The sequence below is a fragment of the Petaurus breviceps genome, unplaced genomic scaffold (assembly GCF_028583685.1).
Source record: "Petaurus breviceps papuanus isolate PSGF00001 unplaced genomic scaffold, PetGlider_PUasm1.0 90847, whole genome shotgun sequence".
Lineage (NCBI taxonomy): Eukaryota > Metazoa > Chordata > Mammalia > Diprotodontia > Petauridae > Petaurus > Petaurus breviceps.
The window spans coordinates 4,029,763-4,051,927 of record NW_027187360.1 but is presented as its reverse complement, the minus strand read 5'-3'; the positions used below and the strand labels follow the sequence as shown (position 1 = coordinate 4,051,927).

Sequence of the window (22,165 nt, the reverse complement as noted above, 5' to 3'; positions counted from 1 at the left end):
TACCTGGGATGCTTATCTCATGCAAATTAATAATTTTTCATTTTTTACCCTAGCAGATGTAGGAAGCAGACTCACCTGAATGAACCAAGTCAGTTCTTTGGAGAAGGGAACCTGGAAACCCCACTCCTGTGGTCAACTTCAGTTTTGCAAGGATTGCTTTGCCCAAGGTTCTTTCTGGATCTGTCCTTCCAGCCATCCAGCCAGCCATCCAGGAGCTCAGTAGAGGGAGCCAGTGAGCTGTGGCAGGGACCTGAGTTCTCTAAAATGCAAAATGACAAACTCACTTTGCAGCTCATCTGTTGGCCCTGGCCCTACCACATAAGCACCTTGGCCTTACAGGGGCCAATTGTCCTCTCTCTCTAGGGCCCGATCTCTCTCCTCTTCTATCATCCCCTTTCTTCTGTCAAGTGATATCCCACCCAGAGGGAAGCAGATGTTGCCAAGACTCCAGCTGACAGGCTATTGCTACCACATCTGGGCATCTCTCTCACAGCCCCAGAAGAATCAGATTCTTGAGCATTGGAGACAGACGACCTTAGAGACTATCTAGTTCAGTCCTCCCATTTTAAATATGGAAAAGTGAGGCCTAGGAAGGGGAGTGATTTGTTTTAAGGTTGTACTCTGAATGATGGCAGAGACAAGGCTCCCACACAGGGATTTTTCCACTCTTAGGTTTATATACATATGTTCCTTTATCAATGAAAGGAAAGAGGAGAGGGAGGAGTCATATCTTCCTGAACATTGTCCCCTTAAAGCTTCTGGCTAAAGAACTAACCCTCCCTGTTAGACTGTGTTCAGGGAAGCTCACAAGACACACCGTGGTCTAGTGGAAGAAACCCAGGGTTGAGTCTTAGATCTGACAGTGAATGAGAAAGTCATTTCCCCTCTCCAATTCTTAGTTTCCTTCATTATAAAATAAGGATAATATCTAACATAAGATCGTAGATTTAGAGCTGGAAGGCATCCCCCTCATTTTACTGATGAGGCAAATAAGGCACAGAGAAGTTAAATAATTTATCAAGGAACACATAGGTAGTATTTTGTGGTAGGATTTGAATTTGGATCTTGACTGCAGATCCAGTATTCTGGACACTTGCCAGCTAACTGCAAAGCATTTATTAAGCATCTGCTGTATGCTAGGCACTGAGTATATAAAGACAGAAGTGGAACAATTCTTACCTTCAAGGTGCTTAACTTCTAATGGCACAAACCACATGGCCATATGTGGGTATATACAAAACACAAAGCATATGCAAGGTAACTTTGGAGGGGCAGGCAAGGCCTTATAATGAAGGTGGCATTGGAGCCAACTCCTGAAGGGGACTAGGTATTGCAGGCGGCAGGGAGGAGGAGGAGGGCGGAGTATTCCAGATATGGGGGCTTAGTGGCAGAGAGGAAAGATGGTGTGTATCTGGTGCAAGGAGCACCATAGAAAGTGTATATTGGAGTAAATATAAAAAATGGCTGGAGAAGTCAGAAGGCATTCTGTTGTGTTAAATGATCACCCTATCTATCTCACAGGACTATTGTGAAGGAAGCATTTTGTAACCCTTAGAGTGCTATAGAAAGGTGTCCTATTTTTATTAATAATACCAGGCACCAGGCTGCCAGAATGTCCTTGTTTCTTGTGCCCCAGTTCAGTGATTTAACTCTAAGACCCAGCCTTTCCCCTCCCCTTCTTTCTCCTCCTTTACCCAGAGCACTGGGAAATCTGGAAACAATTTTCCAATTCTGTTTATTGTTGGAAAGTGTCTTGTTCAGTAGTCCCCATGTTTGGAGCAGGACAACTTGCCACCGTGAGTTCACGCTCTCCTGACTTTTCCATTTCTTGGGCAAACTGCTTGGCAACCAGCCTCATTTCCAGACACCAGTGAGGGAAAATGTAGAACTTTCTTTTTGGTTTGGGTTGGGGTTGCTAAATGTGGGGTTTCCCTTGGGTATGGGAAGCAAATACACCTTTTGTGGCCAGGAGGTTATGGAGCTTTCCCCAACACCCCAACAAAACCCCATTCCACTGATTTCCTGGCAACTCTTGCTTGCTTATCAGCAAGAGCCAAGAAGTTTTTCAATTATCCACCATAGCCATGCAAATCTTGTGTTGTAGCCAAGGGCTCCTAAGATGGAGGATGCCTATGCTGGCAGGTATAAATAAATACAATGGCGGAAGCACTGGATTGGAGTCAGGATACCTGGCATCAAATTGCGATTCTGCCACTCGCTACCTATCAACCTTGGGCAGAGAACTTCCTATCCAGGCCTCAGCTTCTAAATCTTTAAAATGAGAGTGTTGAAAGATTCGATAATATCTAGCCTTCCAATTCTAAAAGACTCCAATCCTCTAAGTTTGGCTTTGCTTGCTTTCAAATCTTGGGCAAAGAGAGAACTGAGAGTGCTGTGCCCAGTGTAGGTCAGAGAAACTGTTCCTATGAAGCCTTCGGAGGCCCAATTCAATTCTTCCTCACCCAGGCAGCTTTTCTTAACCATTTCAGTCCCTAATGTTGATTCATTTTTCCAAACTTCAACCACACTGTATCACTGACTGACACTCATCATCATAAAAAGTTAGAGCTAGCAGGGCCCTTAGGGGCTACTGAGTCCAGTGACTTGCCCAAAGTCATTCAGGTAGCGAGTAGCAGAAGCAGGATTAGAGTCCAGCTTTTCTAAGGTCTCAGCCTCTTTCCACTCTACCACAGTTAGGCCCCATAAACCATCGTCCCTCCGATTGCCCAGGACAAGTCTGACCAGGAAGCTGTCATACCCATAGCCTATCCCTCTTTATAGCTACTTCAAGCCCTTGCACGTGGTATTTCTTAATATATTGGAGGGATTGTTTGACAAAATAGGAAGAAGATTGAACACAGAAAATCTGGCTTTAGCTCTTGGCCAAACACTCACAAACTGTGTGTCCTATTCCTGCTCAAAACATCAACGTCTCCATCTGTAAAGTAAGGATAACGGGATTTGCACTAACTCTTTCACTGGGTTGTTGCAAGGATCAGACAGAATACTGAAACCTTTGTAACAGTCAAATGCTATATAAATGTAAGTTATTATTAATTTGCAGCTCACTGAAGTCTGTCCCAAGATCCTGAACCTATTATTATTCTTTTAGGGGAGAAGCTGGGGTAGGAGGGAGGGGTCACAAATGGAGAGAAGAGAACATAACTACAAAAATTCTTCCTATCCTCTCCTCCCACCCCCCCACCCCCCACCCCAACTGAGCAATCGCCTCCCTGCCTGGATCCCAGCTAAGGCTCCTTTCTGTCCTGCCCCTAGCACCCTGCTGCCTGCCCAGCGATCCTGAAGAATCTGACTTGGCCATGACAGTGTTGGTATAGGCAAGGAGTGATTATAAAGGGCGGTTTGGGTTATGATGTCAAGGCCCCTTCAACACTGAGAGATCTGTGGCGCCCAAAAACCTGTGCAGCTGCTGGGGCAGGGGAAACCTCAGCCTAGGGAGCTGCCAAACTGCATTTCCTGCCCCTCACCCCCACCCCCACCGCCCAGAAGCTGAAATCCTGAGGCACTTTGGAGTTCTGGTGGCTGCGGGTGGGTTAAGCTGCCAGATGTTTCCCAGCTGTTGGACCTGGGCCTCCAGCTGAGCCTGAATGAGCAGACCCTATAGCTTGTAAGTATTCCTATAAACAGTTTGGAGGTTGATGAAGCCCTCACCTGGGGTGGCCACAGAAAAACTTCCCACGGTCCAGGCAAGGAGGTGGGCTTCCTCTAAGATGGTGGTGCATGTTGGGGGACAGGAGGGAGGGCATCCTGCCTGGGTCAGGCCTGGGCCGCCACCTGCTAAAGCAGTGCCTGCCCAACCCTGCCCCCCTCCTGGTCTTCTGGCGCCAGAACCGTGTGGTCCCTGGAATTTGATTATTTGTCTTAGCAGATAATTCAGGCCAGAAGGCTCAGCCTGCCCCTTTCCCTCCTCACTGCTGCTCGGCACTGTTCTAGCTCCTATGACCCTCTCCCTACTTACAAAAACTTCTTTTTACTCAGCTTCGTAAAGCCCTAAAACAGTTCCTCTCCTTGATGCTACTAAGTTCAAAACCCCCTCCCCCATTTTGCCATCTGTGTGACCTTAGGGAATCTCCACTCTTGACCTCAGTTTCCCCTTTTGTATAATAAGGGGATTGGACTAGATGAGCTCCACATCTTTCTACTGTCTTGTCTTCTATGATCCCTTCCAGCTGGGACATTCAGTGCCCTAAGGTCCCTTCTGCTTTGCATTCTGTTATCTAACCTAACCCAGCTCTGCCATTCTATGACTGTCTTTTCTTCCTTTCCACTCCAGTTCAGCGGTTCGAGGACTCTATCCAGCAGACTTCCCCTGCCTTAGATAAAAAGGACAGAATGATCAGAGTAGGCCCTGGGAATGGATTCAGATCATCAGGCTGCCTGTGGACCCACTGCCCCAGGTCTTATAAAATGATGTGGCAGAAAGGAGCCTTCCCAGGCCAGATGAGGAGTAGATGAGGACATTGCTGTTTTCCCTACTAGAGATGAGGTTCTAATGATAAAAGGCAAATGGGGTTGGAAAGACTTTCCCATTCCCAATAGGAATCCCCATTTTCAGGGCTGTCCTTTGTACTTTGCCACTGAATTTCAGTCTATTAAGCCAAATATTGTTGTTGTTCAGTCCTTTCAATTGTGTCTGACTTTCGTGACCCCTTTTGGGATTTTCTTGGCAAAGATACTGAAGTGGTTGACCATGTCCTTCCCCAGATCATTTTATAGATAAGAAACTAAGGCAAACAGGAATACGTGACTTGCCCAGGGCCATATAGCTAGTAAGTGTCTAAACCAGATTTGAGCTCAGGAAGATATTAATATTAGTAGTTCATATTTCTATAGTGCTTTAAGGGGTTACAGAAATCTCCTTTTCTCACTACCTGTGAAGTAGGTAGTCACCATTTTACAATTGCCAAGACCAAAACTCAAAGAGATTAATTTCTGCCCAAGGTCATACAGTAAAGATTGGAGCAAGGATTCAAATTCAAGACGTCTGACTCCGAGTCTAATGCTCTTCCCACCACACTACTCCCCGTCCCTGAAGCACATGCCCAAGCGTTTTCTGCATTTCTTCTTAGGATCCGTGTTTAATGCCTCTGCCTATTCATCCTTCAAGGCCCAACTTGATGTCGTCCTCCAGAATGCTGGCCCTGACCACTGATTCCTTCCTCCTCTGGACACCTTTAGCACTTTGGGCCTCTTATGTAGCATTTGAACTTATACTGTGGTTATTTGTATATTTATTTTCTCCACCGTACTAGAATCAAGTAGACAAGGCTTGTTCATTCGTTTTCAGTCGTGTCCAACTCTTCGTGACCCCATTTGGGGTTTTCTTGACAGAGATACTGGAGTGGTTTGCCATTTCCTTCTCAAGCTCATTTTACAGATGAGGAAACAGGGTTAAATGACTTGCCAAGGGTCTCACAGCTAGTAAGCATCTGAGACTAGATTTGAACTCAGGAAGAGGAGTCTTCTTGATCCCAGGTCCAGCGCTCTAGCCATTGAATCACCTAGACTGCCTCTCATTAATCTTTGTGTCCCCTACATTACACAAACTGAATGGAATAATACATTTCTTTAGCACTTGTACAATTTACAAAGTACTGTACTCACAGCCACATTGTGAGGTAGGGAGTACAAATGCTGTTGTCCCTATTTTATGGATGAAGCCCAAGGAGATTAAGGTATTTGCCCAATATCATACAGCTGGCAAGCAGCGGAGGCAGGACTTGAAGTCAAGTCTTCTGACTCTAAGTACACTTAGTGTGCTTTAGTAGTCACACAAGGAATAACTACTGAATAAATCTATTTTCTGTTCAGCACCGTGGAATGGACACACAGTGTTGAGGAAGGAGTCTGAAGACTGTCTCCAGAGCTCTGATACTCACTGGGTAATCTTAAACAAGTCATTCAGCTCCTTTCAGCCCCAGCTTCCACATCCATAGAGTGATGATAATAATATCCATACTACCTACCTTGCAGGGTTGTTATGAAGAGAGCTCTTCATAAACTTCACGGCTCTTTGGAAATGTGAGCTGCAATCATTATGTCAAACTGCCCACTGACTGTTCTGTACCAGAAGCCACTCCAGCTCGGCAAGGTCTTCCAAAGCTTGCCCTCCTCTCAAGACCCCAAGGATTTCCACAGCACTCAAGTCTTCCTCTATTGATTCTGATCATTGACAGAAGTGAAGGCGGAAGACACTAAAAGTGGGAGGAGCACTTTCAAGAAAAAAAGACAAGGGAACAGGAAAGAAGAAAGGGAAAAAAGATAAAGAGGAAAGAAGAAAGTTATTAGAGCCTTTTCTTCAGTTCTGTCTTCCATAAACAGGGAGTTACTCATTGTTTCCTAAGGCACGTTCTAGCCCTAAATCCTGTGACCAAGATGGTCTGTTACATACCAGTGTGACAAAGGAAAGACCAGATGTAATATGGCAGATTCCATTATGAAGCATCTTGATAGAGTGTGGCTTTTATTATTGGGCAAGTCAGGTCATGACCTTGATGCCCAAGCTTGGCGCCCTATGTAGTTACTACCACACTAGAGCATGGAGGGTGCTTGGATACTCCTTATCCAGGAAGAACCATGAAGCTTAAGCTAGTCTTTTGGATATTCAGCAAACATTCACTGGGCCCCTATTATACACTCTTTTTAGGGTATACAGAAGTGGATAAATCTTAAAATGTCTAGAGTTAGAAGGGACATTAGGTGTGGCTAGGTAGTGCAGTGAATAGAGCACTGGCCCTGGAGTCAGGAGGACCTGAGTTCAAATCCGGCCTCAGATACTTAACGTTTACTAGCTGTGTGACCTTAGGCAAGTCACTTAACCCCAATTGCTCTGCCCTCCCCCCCCCAAAAAAAAAAAAAGAGAAGAAGGGATGTTGAGATGATCTGGTTTAATCCCCTCATTTTACAAAGAAGAAAACAGGCCTTGTGAAGGGAAGGGATTTAGTCAAGGTCACACAATGAATTAGTGACAAAGCTGAGTCTAGAATCCAGTTGTTGTTTTTTACTCCTGGTATAATATTCTTTCTACTACTGCACATTCTTACTCTCCAATATCTTATAGAATAGTAGGAGAAATAAGACAGATATAAAAAAAGACTACAATGCCATGTGGTCTGTAAGAGTACAGACTATACATGCCTCCAGCTGGCATTCTCTCTTAGAACTGGGCTAATCTCAATGAACGGCAGGCCAGGGATAGGCTGGAGACAACACATTTGGGATAAGAAAAGTTAATTGCTAAATTTTCAGTGTCAGCATGTACACCTTGGAATTGAAAAATTTTACAAATCATGATTTAATGTATTGTTAGTTGTCTAGATTAAAGACACATATTGAAAAAATCTTAATAATATACATTAAATTTAAAAGTGTGTTGTTAAAGCAAAAAAAAAAAGAGTACAGACTATATTGCAATTAAATCTTGTTGAATTTGCATGGCTTTCTGCCATGCATGAATTTTGCATGGAGATATGGACCTTGAACAATAGAGTGGATTTGGGGAAATGGAGAGGATCAGAGAGGGGAGGGAAGCAGTGCTTTAGGCAAAGATTGTAGATTTACAGGTCAACTAAGAGTCAGCAAAGGTCTAGAAGAAGAAATGCTTGGTGTTTTATTTGGGGGGATGGTGAATAGAGGAAATTGGTTGAAATAAAGGTTGCCTATGGAGAAACTGAATTAGCTCTGGGAAGAGAGAACTGGAATGCTAAGGTCTAAATAAAGACAGTAGTTTGGACTTTGTAGGCAGTGGGAGCCATTGAAGCTTCATGATGTTCATGGCCATCAATCCCCATTGGGTGTCATGTAAAGAATAGCTAAGACCAGTAAATGACAACCCGAAGTCCTGATTTCAATCATTAAGTTCAATAGGTTTTTAAAAATTCTTGAATTCAATTTTATTTTATTTTCAAACCTGCATTGCCTACCAGTCGTCTCCCCCAAGCTTATCTTTTCTTTTTTTTTTAATACTATTTTATTTTCCCCCCAATTGTATGTAAAAAACAATTTTTAACATTTGCTGGGTTTTTCTTTTAAGTTTTGAATTCCAAATCTTTTCCCACCTTCCCTGAGACAGTAAGCAATCTGATATAGGTTTTTTTACACGTGCAGTCACTCAACAGACTTTTACCAAGCAAACTGTTGTCCTTCTAGAAGAGGCAGGAAGAAGAGAAGAGAAAGGATAAAAAGATAGAAGAGACATGATGAACTCCAGAATCTCACAGTCCAGAAGGGGGCATGAAGTACACTATTCCATTGGCATTGGCATGGGGTGATGATGTGGCGGCTTGGGGGGCACATGCTTCCCCCTGTAATTGTCACCATCTCTTAACTTCTTGCAGTTCTTTGGAGGCCAAAAAGCACAACCATTCCTAGTCACTCCCTTCTCCACCTGTGGACTGGTGAGGAAAGGGCTATTTCTCTCTGCAGGAGTCAATCTCTGCCATCGGGACCATAACTGCAGTGGGACTATTCACTGGACCACCGCAATCCACCATCACCATGGTCCTCGGAGCCACTCTGCCCCTTCCCTAACACTACTGCGTTTGGGGTTTGACTGTCCTTGCGGCTGCCACACATTTCAGTTGAGTTTGTCCCAGTTGTGACCCCAGATGTGGCTGTAGAAGCCAGTGCTGCTAGGCTTAGAGGCACAGTGTTCGGAGCACGGGAGAAGAGCGTCCTGCCAAGTGAGTCTGAAACACCTCTGCAGTGCTGTGTTCAATCCCAAGTGCCCCATTTCAGGAAGAACGCTGAGAGCTGAAGCATGTTTAGAGGAGGATGAGTTTTGTGAAGATGCTTGAAGTCACGCCATATGTTGCAGGAACTGAGAGATAGAGTCACTGTGTTCAAGTGTTTGAAGAACTTTCAATTGGAAAAGAGATTTCACTGTTTTGGGTCTGTTTTTTATATTTATTCATTTTGAACTTAAATACAAAAAGATAAAAAAGAACATTTCTATGTACACCACACAACATAAAAAGGGGATTCAATATAAAACCATCGATTTCCATTTCACACTATTTACTTTAAAAAAAAACCCTAACTATATAATAAACACTAGACATTGTTTTCAAAGCTACCCTGCTTTTCTGTGCTTCCTCTTAAGTTTTCTTTTGCTCTCTGCTGTGCACTTTTTTTTTTTTGAAAGAGAGATTCCACTTGTTTGGAAGCCATAACTTCCAGGAAGTAAAAGCTCCAAGGAAGAAGATTTTGAAGGCTCTAGTAGGGAAAACTGAGTAGCAATTGGGAGCTATTCAACAATAGAATGGGATGTCTCTGGAGGTAAAGAGTTACTTAGCCCTGGAGATCTTCAAACAAAGAAAGGCTAGATGACAATCCATAGGGAAGGTTGTAGAAGGATTACGGTTCAGGTACTCATTGGATTACGACTTCTGAGGGTGCTTCCAACTCAGATTCTGTAATTCTGTAAGGGAATTTGGGGTGTGTGGTAATAAGAAGTACAGAGAGGATACTCTGAGCATTTTCAGATGGTGTTGCTTTCCTCCTCTTGACTAAAGCCAAGATCAGGGCTAAGGAGAGTTCAAGAACCCTTAAATTAAGTGGGATGTTTTCCTTCAGCAGGCAAGTATTCATTCTTGCGAATTGGTCTTGGCCTCATTTTGGACACTTACGAGTGTCTGACAGGGTATGGTGTTGACGTGGAAAGGGCTCCCCACTCCCAAATCCATCAGCATCTTTGTCCAAAGGGGTCAGCATTGCCTTTAAAATCATAACAACTCTAACATAAAAAAAATCAAATGTTTAAGAAAAGGGATTATTCCCACTTCCCTTATTTTGGGGACTTGGAACAAGGAAGACTGGATGATTGAGGAAAAGGACAAAAGGTCTCCATTAATTTCAGGGACCCTAAAGCACTCTCTCAAGAAAGATGATTAATTAAACCTAAGAATCTCTGGGGGAGAGGCTCAGTCTTAGGGACCACTGTAACCACATGTCCAAGGATTTTTCAAGCAGAATAACCAGAGAGGATGGAAGAAGACTTTGGGTTTCATTTCTGGCTCTGACACTAAATTGCTTGGTGACCTTAGGCAATTCACCCCCTTCTCTATGCTTAAGGAGAAATTGGACTGACAGCCGAAGTTCAATCCAGCTCTAGTGTTCTTTTTTTTTTTTTTTTGCTTTTTGAAGGGGGAAATACAGGGCAATTGGGGTCAAGAGACTTGCCCAAGATCACATGGCTAGTAAGTGTTAGGTGTCTGAGGCTGGATTTGAACTCAGGTCCTCCTGATTCCAAGGCCAGCACTCTATTCACTGTGCCACCTAGGCACCCCTCTAGTATTCTTTTTAAAAATTATTTTTTAATCCAATTGTATTTATTTTTTGTTACATTTTAAGTTCTAAACTGCCTCCTTCCTTCCATACCTCACACCAGAGGTCACCATTTGACATATATATGTATGTATGTATGTGTGAATATATATGTATATGTGTATATATATATATATGTGCATATATATGTAAAACCACACTATGCATATTTCCATTTATCAGTTCTTTCTCTGGAGGTGGATGGCATCTTCCTTCATTAGCCTTCCTTTCATAGTTTATTTGAATATTTATAATACTCAGAATAGCTTAATCATTCACAATTATTCTTTGAACAATTGTGCTGTTACTGTATACAACATTTACTTGGTTCTGCTAATTTCACTCTTCATTATTTCCCGCAAGTCTTTCCATGCTTTTTTAAAATCAACCTGCTCATCATTTCTTACAGCACGGTAGTATTCTATCACAATCACATACAACTTGTTCAGCCATTCTCCAATTCATGGGCATCTCCTCAATGTCCAGTTCTCTGACACCACAAAGAGAACTGCTATAAATACTTTAGAACATAAAAGTTCCTTTCCTTCCCTTCCCCTCCCCTTGAGAAACAGACCTAAGAGTGGTATTGCTGAGATCAAAAGGTATACACAGTTTTATAACTCTTCAGGCATAATTTCAGATAACTCTCCAAAATGGCTGGATCGGTTCACAGTTGCATCAACAGTGTATTAGTGTCCCAGTTTTTCCACATCCCCTCCAACATTTTTCATTTCCCCCTTCTATCATTTTAGCCAATTTGTTAGGTGTGAGATATCTCAAAATTGTTTTAATTTACATTTCTCTAATTGATGATTTAGAGTATTTTTTTCATATAACTATATGTAGTTTTATTATCTCCCTCCAAAAACTACCTGTTCATCTTTTGACCATTTATCAGTTGGGGAATGACTCATATCCTTATAAATTTAACAAAATTCTGTATATATTTGAGATGAGGCCTTTATCTGAAAAGCTGTCTATAAAAATCCCACCTACCCCCAATTTTCTGCTTTCCATCTAATCTTGGTGAGTTTTATTTGTACAAAAACTTTTTAGTATAATCAAAATTATCCATTTTATGCTTGACAATGCTGTCTATATCGTTTACTGATAAATTCTTCTCTTATCCATAAGTCTGATAGGTAGTATGTTTCATGTTCTTCTAATTTACTTATGATATCTCCCTTTATGTCTAGGTTATGTATCCATTTTGACCTTATCTTGGTAAATAGTGTTAAGATATTGATCTATACCTAGTTTCTGCCAGACTGTTTTACAGTTTCCCAACAGTTTTTACCTAATAGTGAATTCTTATCCAAAAAGCTTAAATCTTTACATTTGTCAAACACAAGATTACTATAATCATTTACTACTGTATATTGTATGTCTACTCTTTTCCACTGATCCACCTTTCTATTTCTTAGCCAGTACCAAATAGTTTTGATAACTACCATCTTATAATACAGTTTTGACCTGGTACTGCTAGACCTCCTTCCTTTACATTTTTTTTCATTAAGTCCTTGATATTCTTTACATTTTGTTTTTCCTGATGAATTTTATTTTTTCTAGCTCAATAAAATTTTTTTGGTAATTTAATTAGAATGGCATTGAATAGGTAGATTAGCTTAGTAGAATTTGTAGATTAATATAGTAGAATTGTCATTTTATTATGTTGACTCTACCCACTCATGAGCAAATACTACTTCAATTATTTAAACCTGACTTTATTTGTATAAAAAGTGTTTTACAATTATGTTCATGTAATTCCCAGGTTTGTCTTGGCAGGTATACTCCCAGGTATTTTATGCTGTCTACAGTTATTTTAAATGCAGTATCTCTTACTATATTATATCTTCTTGCAGGGTTTTGTTGGTGATATATAAAAGTGTTGATGAATTGTAAGGGTTTATTTTGTATCCTGCTGCTTTGCTAAAATTATTGTTTCAACTAGCTTGTTAGCTGACAGGTCTAAGCATTCTATAATTTTTTTCATCTCAAGCCCAGCTCCACTGATGTCTCATTCTTCTGTGACTATCCTGCCATTCCACTACCACCACCCTCCCAACATTTACCAGGCTCACTTCCTGCCCTGAGGCTCAGCCTCTTTACTAAGCCCAACATTTACTCGGTTTGGTCTTTTCCCATATTTCTCTCCCAGCTCTTCCAAGCGGGTGATTGATGGATGTTAGATTTTCTGAGTGCCTTCCCCAGAAATGTGGCCTTAAAAACTGAGCGCTTAGGAAAAGCAGCCCAGGATAGTTACATAGGACCATGCCTCCACTTCTCAATGGACATGTATATGTATACATGTGTGGCTATGTCTCCAACATAGCCACAAGCATGGCTTTATATAAACATATGTGTCTGTATATACACACATGACTGTTCCCTGATATTAAAATGAATCCCTTTGTCACCTTCCAGGAGACGATCTGAGCCTAGCAATCTGGAAAGCAGATGGAGCCTGCCTGGAATCCTCTGTATCTCTTGGGACACAGTGTTTGGCTCCAGCCAGGCCTTCCCCAGGCAAGCATCTCCTCCCCCTCCTCTTCAACTTTCTTTTCCTCTTTTCATTGTTGGGAAGATGGGGGAAGGTGGAATGGAGACTTGCCTTTAGAGCAAAGATTCAGAGAGCATTATTCACATGGACTGGGAGTCCTCTCTACTGCTTGAGATCAAGGGTCAGTGCCCTCCTTGCTGGGGTCAGAGCTCAGAGCTACCTCCCAGAACCGGGGAAGCCCCTACTGATGAGGTTAGGGAGCATCTTTTTCCCTTAGGAAAATGCTTTGGGTTAATTGTGCCAAAGTTAACTGCTCCAGGAAGCCATCCCTGACCACTGTAGCACTCATGATTTCTTCCCTCTCTAATTTCCTATAGCCATTATTATTGTTATTAATAATATAGATAACAACCATATGATTCTTTTTTTTTTTTTTTGCTTTTTGGAGGGGGGAAGGCAGGGCAATTGGGGTTAAGTGACTTGCCCGAGGTCACACTGCTAGTAAGTGTTAAGTGTCTGAGGTCGGATTTGAACTCAGATCCTTTGGACTCCAGGGCCGGTGCTCTATTCTCTGCACCACCTAGCTGCCCAATCATATGATTCTTAGTGCCCTTATTGTTAGCAATAATAATAGCCCCATTTCCATGGTCCTTTAAGGTGTTGTTGTTGTTTGGTTGATTAGTCATATCTGACTTTTTGTAACCCCATTTAGGGTTTTCTTGGCAAAGATACTGGAATGGTTTGCCATTTTCTTCTCCAGCTCATTTTACAGATGAAACAACTGAGGTAAACAGGGTTAAGTGACTTGCCCAGGGTCATGAAACTAGTGTCCTGATTTGAACTCAGGTCCTCCTGACTCGAGGACCAGTGTTATATCCACTGTGCCACCTAGCTGCCCTGCTTTAAGGTTTACAAAGTGCTTTAATTAATATGTTTTTGAGAGAGTCTAAATATTTTTATCCCCATTTTACACATGAAGACATTAAGGCCCTGAGGTCCCATAGCAAGTACCAAGTTTCTATAACAGTAATTGAGCCATAAGGATGTACAGAGCAAGACTGTTCGTTTCCTTTCCATGTGTATCTGGTCTCCCAAATAGATTGTGAGCCCAAGAAGGAGAGGGTCTTTATTCTGTGTCTGTTTATCTCCGTCAGAGCTCATAGCACAGGTCTGGACATAAAAGGCATCCAGTTTTAAGTGAAGTTTTAAGCTTTATTAGCTGATGTCTTAGTGCTTTATACTTTACTAGCTCAAAACTGCACTAAGACCTGGGACACTCTATATAGTAAGGGCTAAATTGATACCTACTTACCAATTGAAGAATTGAGCTACCACACATTTTCTGCCCTAACAGGCAGAGACTGGGAGCCAAGACCCATGACTTGTTTTGCTTGATTCTTTCCTGTTGCTACTCCCTCCCTCCACCTTTTGCCCCCATCTTTAAGTAAATCTCATTCCAAGAGTTCAATCAGATCCTGGGGGAGCAAATGCTAGAAAGGCCCCCTGCACAAATATACCATTCTGTGCATGGGAATGTAAGGAAATAGAGCACTGAGAAAGATTTACTGAACAGTTATGCTTTGGGGGTATCTATGAGCTGAGACAAAGAATCTCACCACTGTGAGATCTTTGAGGGGATATAAGGTACTAGGGAAAGTATTCAGGAAGGAAAATAATCCATTGGTACATTGGGTGAACAGCCTGAAAATACGGAGATTTCCCAGGTCTTTAGAGAGTATGCAACATTGGGGCTGTTAGCTGGTGAGCACAAAGGCTCCCTCTTGTAATTTGTAGGGCCTCAACATTTTTAACTGAGGGGAGAGTATATGCTCAGTTATGCTCCTGAACAAATTTCACCTTCCTCCACTTTCTCTTGAAGAAATAAGTGTTTTTACTCACTACTCAGTGAGTGGATTTGCTTTGTCATGGGCACTTGTTGCCCCATTCATACTACACATTCATTATGGAATTAATAACGAGTTCATACACTTGAGGTGCTGGCCTTTACAAGGAGTTTGAAGAGCTTAAGAGGTAGAGAGAGAAAGGTCAAATGGAACAGAGAGTTGGGCTATGAAAAAACGTGGACTGTCAGGTGGGAGGTCTATACAAGCACTTGACCCTACGGATTGCAGTAGGTGGAGGCATCAATGGAGCAATGAAGAGGGAGAGGTGCTTGAGACATGGAGCAAAAAGGCAAAATCAAATCAATGCCACCATTTCCACTAGAAGAGGAATCTCACTCAATCCCATGTGGCTTCACTCACTATCTCTGAGACTTCCTAGAATATAAGCTCCTCAAAAACAGGAACTGCCCTTTGTATTTGTATCCCCAGGGCTTTGCTCTGTATTTGGCACATAATAAAGATTAATAAGTGCTTTTCCATTCATTTATTCAGAGACAATCAATCAACATTTATTAAGTTATTACTATGGAACAGGAAAATAGTCTCTGCTCTCAGAGACTTACATTCTAATGAGACAACATACACATAAACTGTGCTAGCAAGATAACTTCTTGTTGTTCTTTGTTTTCAAAGCGGATCAGTGTCATCATGGGAAATGCATTGACTTGCATGTGAATTGGATTTAAGTGAGACAGAGTTACACAAAGTCTCACTCTTCATAAGTCATCAAAGTCCAGTGTCAAGACAAAAGTCAAGATGACCAGCAATGGCCCAGGCTTTAATGGATGACCTTTGAGTCTTTGGTGTTTGACCAAACTCTTAAGAGCCCCCATAGTGCACTGGAACAAATTCTTCTCCTCCATCCATTCTGCCAGGGGAAGTCTTCCCAAGCTCGATGTAGACAGCCCCCAACTCACCAACAAGTCTGAGGCCTGTCGGTTACCTTCAACCTGGTTTAGCCTGTCTGCTGAGATGTTTACTGGGGTGTGGCCACTGCACATGCTACAGCTTCTTGGAGCCACAGGTGAGAGCTGGGTAAAGGTGGACACCAAAGGTGGATGAGCAGCCTTGTAAAGGGCTCAGCAGCCCTCACATCAGAAGTGCTCCCTGAATACCCCATATGCCCCTAGATAAATACAGAGTAGATGGAAGGTTACCTTAAAGGAGAAAGTACTTGCAAATGAGGGGATGAGAAGGGCCTCCAGAAGAACACAGTGCTTGAGCTAACTCTTAAGGCAATGGGAAGATGGAGTGTAATGTAGGAAGAACAGCAAGGAGGGAGGTCTATCTGGACCATCAAGTTAGTGGAGAAGAATAATGTGTTAAGAGACTGAAAAGGTAGGAAGAGGCTAGATTGTAAACAGCCTTAGTTTAATGTCAAATGGATTTTTATCTGACCCTAGAGACAATAGTGAGTCACTGCAGTTTATCGAGGAGAAGATTGACATGATTGGGCCAACATTTTAGGAAAATCACTTTGGAAATTGAGGAGAGGATGGATAAGAGCAGAGAAAGATATAAGGTAAAAAGTCCAATTAAAAACAATTGCAAATTCATTCAGAGGAACAAAAGAGGGGAATCTATATTATAAAGTAGCAGTCTTCAAAACCCGTTGGTATCAATGGAATAGACTAGACTAAAGAGAATCAGAAATAATTATATATATATATATATATTTAAAACCCAGCTTTTTAATAAATCCAAAAATATAAATTATTTGGGAAAGAACTCTATCTGATGAGAACAGTTGGGAAAACTGAAAAGCAGTCTGGCAGAAAAATTAGACTAATTGTACCATATTCCACAATAAATTCAAACTGGATTGCAACCCAATTATTAAAAGTTACACCATTTAAAAAAATTAGAAGAGAAGCAGATTCTATACCTTTCACAGCTATGAAGAGGGTGCATATTTTTTCCAGTTGATATTATCAATTTATTAAAAAAAAAAAGGTGAACTTTTTAAAAAACAAGAGTGAGACTATCACAGCTTTAAGTGCTGTGTAGGCCAGCAAACAAACTGAAGGTTGACACACCTTCCACATCTGCTCTCTTGCAGGGGCAGAGGACCTGGCTCCAGAATCAAGTCCTTCTCTTCTTACACATGGATTTTCTGTTTTGCTTGGAAGCATTTCCCCAACCTCCCTTGTGATACCACACTGAAAATTTCCCAGACACCTCCTCTTCTGCTGCTCTACTTAGGGGATGCTGAAGAGCCTAGCCTAAGAGTAGTATGTCATGTTGGCAGCTTAGTTCCATCATGCAGAGTAAAGTAAGTGCACTATGGATTTGGAATAAGTTTGAAGAAACCTGGCACAAGAGGTGAGTGTGATTCCTGTCAGATTATATTAGCTTTAGTTCTGGACATTTCATAAAGGAATCCTGGTGTTATATCTGAGAAAAAGCAGGTTGGGAGAGAGTGTTGTGCTTTTATTTTACTCTCTGCACTTCCCCAAGATGAGTCTGGGCAAGAAATTCAGTGACCTGAATTCAAATATGGAACAACATTCCAAAACAAAAATGGTCTCTTAGATTTGAGTTGTGAAGCAGGTAACTGGGGAGATGCCAAGAAGTGAAGACACAACTCTCTTAACCTTAAAAAAAAAAAAAAGAGACCCAGAAGGAGAGAGAAAATGCTCAACCTTAGTCAAAAAGGTAAATGTACCAGAGACCTGGGAAAATTTACCATTCTGAACTAGCGACTTCCTAAATAAGAAAGGGAGACTGTGTTTCTGGCATAAACCCATTTAGTTCCTCCCCACCTTTGAACTAGGAAGGGAAAAGAGGAAAAACTCTCTTTTGAAAGGATAAATATTAAGTATCAATTGTCCAGCTTCTAGAGATCAAGGCAGCTTGCTTATTTTTTAATGGACACTCATGCTTTTGTGGTTGGGTGTGCTGGCTCTGCTGCTTCACAGAGAATTTTTGGTTGGATCCTCCTGGATTCTCTCTTTCTATGTATGTATTTGTGTGTCTATACATACATACACACATGTTCACATGCATGTGTGTATTTATAGGTGGGTATGTGTATAGATGCATGTATATACATGCATGTATGTGTATGTACATACATATATGTATATATTTTCCACCTCTTGGTCTTAGTCCTGCCCCTCTTCCTCTCCTTCATCTTCCTCCTCTTCTCCAGCCCCTTTCTCCATAGGTGTATCCCCATCCCTTGTGATCTCTTCCACAAGAGCAAGCACATCTGCTTGCTGTTTTCTGATCTCTTCATCAGTCACTGTTGCTAAATGCTTTGGAAAGTGGTTGGGAGGTGGGTATTAAGCCACACCCCAGGATCTTCCCCATAGCTGTTGAGATGGTCATTGTGCTATTGTGCAGAGAGAACACCAGCATGGCAGAAAGAACAGTTTCACTGGTGCAGCTCAGTCTGACCACTTGCAAAACTTTAGGAAGATCTGTTGTTTTCAAAAACCCTTCTGCAGCATCAAAGGCATTCAGTCTACTTAATTTATTCTTGTCACCCCCCAAAAAAGCTGACAAGATTGGTCCACAGCCTTCTGTGTATCAATCTCTCTTTATTACCAGGATGCTTAGTTATCTTGGTAACAGGCTGTTTAAAGTTGGAGGCTGTCTGCTAGGTAGGGTGAGGGGGATTGGGAAGAGTGCTGTATTAAATCTGGTTTTCCCTTGACTTGATTAGAATAGCCAGAGTGCATCCTCTGCCTGTTCTTGTTCATCTTACTCAGGAGCGTTCTTCCTGTTCAGGTCCTTAGAGCTCCCAGGTAACAGACTACCAGAGGTTTGCTTTAGAATTTCTTCCTCCTTTGGAATTATGTCCAACGGATCACAGTGAGTGCCTGGTGGAGAAATAACCCAAACACTAGCAGTCTGCCTAACCAAGAACCTCTCTGGCTAGTGCTTCATTAAGCTTTCTGGGAATTAGGAACCAGTTTCTCTGTCTCCAACAGGTCCCTTCAAGATGTGTTCTTAACCAAATAGGAGATAGAGGCCTTATTATAAAATAGATAATTTTGACCACATGAGATTGAAAAATGTTTGCACAAACAAAATTGGTGTATATAGGATAAGAAGGGAAAGTCAACTGGGGGAAAAATCTTTGTATTAGGTTTTTCAGATAAGGATTTGGTATGCAAAATATATATACCACTAACAGAAATATATTAATCCACAAGCCATTCCCCAATAGGTAAGTGTTCCATGGATATGAACAAACAGTTCTCAAAAGAAATACAAACTATTAAAACCATATTTGTTCCAAATGTCTAACAATGAGAAACGTGTACATTAAAACAACCCTGAAGTTTTACCTCATACCCAGCAAATTGGAAGACAGAAATAATCAATGGCAGAAGGGTTATGGAAAGATAGGTACACTAATGCATTGTTGGTGGAGTTGTGAATTAGTACAACCATTTTGGAAAGTAATTTTGTATTATTCAAATAAAGTCACTAAAATGTCCATACCCTTGACCCAGAGATTCTACTGCTAGGCATACAGCCCAAGGATAAAAAGAAAGACCCATATACAACAAAGTGTTTATATATAGCAATATTTTGTGTGTGTGTTAGCAATAAACTTAAACAATGGGTAAACCAAAGTATGTGAATGTAATAGAATATTATTGTGCTATAAGAAAGGATAAATACGAAGAATTCAGAGAAACAAGGAACAGCTTACATGAACTGATACAAAATGAAGTAAACAGGGCCAAAAATAATGCATGCTACTCACTTCCTGACTGACAGTCCATGGTCTCAAGATCCCAAACGAAATAAATTTTTGCTCATGGCCAATGTGGGGAATTATTTTTTGCTTGATTATGCATATATGTTACCAGATTTTTCTTTTTTTCTCCAGTGGGAGGCGAGAGTAGGAGGGATCGAGAGAAACTAAAAGCTTATTAATTGAAAAAATATAGAATTAGTATTAATTTTTTAAATGAAGTAGTCAGACCCAAGAAAATAATATACACAATGATTACAGCAATGTAAATGGAATGAACAATGACCATGGAATAATCAAAAGTGAATGTTATAAAATTATAAAGTGCAAGCATACTCTCAAAGAAGAAATACAAAAAGACACCTTCTCCCACGTCTTTGCAGAGGTGGGAAGTACATGTTAGTGTTCCACACATAAATGTGGAACATTAGATATAGTTTCAAAATTTTTTGATGTATTGATTGGTTTTGCTGATTTTTTCCCCTCTTCCTCTTTTTAAAAAAAAAATTCTTTATTATATAGAATGACTCTGTGGAAGAGTAGCCACACAGAGGGAAATTTAAGTGATATAAAAACAAAAGATATCAATAATAAAAAAGTTTTAAGCTATTATAAATGTAGAGGCAAGAGGAGATAAGAGTCAGAACTGGGGTAGTAGTTGTGTGGATGTAGAAAACGGAATGGAACATAAGAGATATTGCAGAGAAAGATTTGGCAACTATTGGATATATGAGTGAGCAACAGAGAGCAATGGAATGACACTGAGCTTGTGAACCTGAGACTGGAAAGATGATGCTGCCTCCAGCTGTAATACTGAAGCTCAGAACAGGGTGGGTTGGTGGAAGAGGGCTTTTAGACATCTTGAGTTTCAGCTGCCATGTTAGACGTGTTCCGAATTCGGGTACACAGTTGTATCATTTCCCTATTGTCTGTATCGCAAGGAGGCACAGCCCAATTTGAATCTTGCAACAGAGTAACAAAGTGGGATGCCCAGTTCTGCAGTTCTGTCACTCTCAGCCTGCAGTTCTTTCTAACCAGCTGACAGTGGCTGAGTCCTGCAGCAGTCTACCAGAACTATAACCAGGAGCGAGTCCATAGTAATGTTTCTCAGACCCAAACTCAGGCCAAGAATTTGCAGAGCTTAGACCAGGAGGGCAGTGCTCAGACTTCACCCTGGATCACATTGCTTTGTGTGCACAGAAAGTTTACAGGCATCCGGCCTGAGCTATCCTTGAGATCTTAGAATAAAACAAGATTAAATGCCCTGAGAAAGCAGCAGGACAACCCACGAGGATAGAAATCAGGACCAAGAACAGCCCAGCCATTCCCTCCACAAGTTTGCTCGACTCTTGAATTGGGAGGTAAAGCTGGAGGAATGAGCAAACAAAAGATAAATCCTATTATAAAGACCTATTTTGATGACAGGAGTGCTCGAAATACAAATCCAGAAGAGATAATTATTCTAAAACATCTACAAGTAAAGTGTCAAAGAAAAATTCAGCTTGGGGACAAATTTAGCTGGAACTCCAGAGAGAGATAAAGAAAGAGTCTTTTTAAAAGAGTTTTAAGAATGATTTTATAACTGGGGCTTCAGTCATGCCAAGAACACTTAAGATGGAGGGACCAGCTTCTGGCGGAAGACATTCTGTGTTCCCCTATCACATGGGTGGGAAAAGCATTTTCAATCTGCTGAGTAGCTGGAATAGGTTTCATGTTTTAAAACTGTCAGACTGGCACACTCTCTTGCTCTTTCCCAAGGTCTCTCAAGAGGTGAAGACCTCAGTTCATTCATAGCATGGATGCCATTAACTAAACTGGTGAAGAAGGAAGGGAAACTTTGCTCCCTCTTCCTTTTTAAGCCCAATGGCTTTTAGAAATGAGTTTGGGTTTTTTTTTATATGTTTCCTTTGTCCTTTCAGTTCTAGGTGCATGCAGTGGAATCCCTACTGGAGCTGAAATTGAACCATGGTGATCTTGAAGCCAGTATCCACATTGGAAGTACAGTCAGCCAGTTCCAACAGGGAAGCCCTGAGAAGCCAAGGTGCCCAAGATTTGAACTCAAGGTGGGTCTTTGGATTTAGAATTTAGGATTGTGCAATATAGGAACTAAAATAAGTCATGAACCTCTTCTCCTCCCCAGAGACTGAAGTGACATTGAGGAAATGTTTGTATAGTTATTCTTGCTATGCCTTTCAAGTAAATATTTCTTTATAAAAACCAAGTAGTTAAAAGCTAAGTGGTTTGTCAAGTGGTTAATGGAAGTGAGGTGAAGAAGACTTCCTACAATTGAGGCACACCATTGATGGGGGCTGAGCTGATGGGAGCTGAAGTCAGTGGCAGAGAGTCTAGACATCCAAGAACCTCCTTAAGGGTGCCAGAGCATCATGGAGGAAGGGTGAAATGTAACATACCTGGTGGAGGCCAGAATAGTCACTGTTACAAATATAATGAGAGCACTAGAAGAGGAAATTGGAAAAGAATTGAATTATAGAAGAAAGAATTGGAAAGAGAATTAGTAGCCTGGCATAAGTATAAAGTCTTACCCAAGCCACAGATTCCTTGAAAAATTAGAATGGACTAAATAGAAGTCAATGACTCCAAGAGACAACATATAGTAAAACAAAGTCAAAAAAATGAAAAAGAAAGAAAGGAAGAAAGGAAGAAAGAAAGAAAGAAAGAAAGAAAGAAAGAAAGAAAGAAAGAAAG

The 22,165-nt window shown here is 41.3% G+C and overlaps 2 long non-coding RNA genes and 1 pseudogene across 4 annotated transcripts in view; 1 reads left to right on the top strand and 2 right to left on the bottom strand.

Moving 5' to 3' along the window:
- The window catches only part of LOC138149401 (uncharacterized), a 101,330-nt gene that overhangs the window by 54,399 nt on the left and 24,766 nt on the right, over positions 1–22,165 (bottom strand). For 2 of the 3 annotated variants that reach the window (XR_011165308.1, XR_011165306.1), the window contains exons 2-3: positions 5,988–6,233; positions 76–259 (exon numbers count right to left, since the gene is read on the bottom strand). This is a non-coding gene — a long non-coding RNA (uncharacterized lncRNA). The remainder of the gene's footprint in view (positions 1–75; positions 260–5,987; positions 6,234–22,165) is intronic. The other variant, XR_011165307.1, reaches the window with a different exon arrangement.
- Positions 3,295–22,165, top strand: part of LOC138149402 (uncharacterized) — a 37,583-nt gene continuing 18,712 nt past the window's right edge. Inside the window, exons 1-4 of the long non-coding RNA XR_011165309.1 lie at positions 3,295–3,628; positions 15,382–15,772; positions 16,808–17,070; positions 21,379–21,522. This is a non-coding gene — a long non-coding RNA (uncharacterized lncRNA). The remainder of the gene's footprint in view (positions 3,629–15,381; positions 15,773–16,807; positions 17,071–21,378; positions 21,523–22,165) is intronic.
- Positions 17,431–19,487, bottom strand: LOC138149323 (methyl-CpG-binding domain protein 3 pseudogene; annotated as a pseudogene).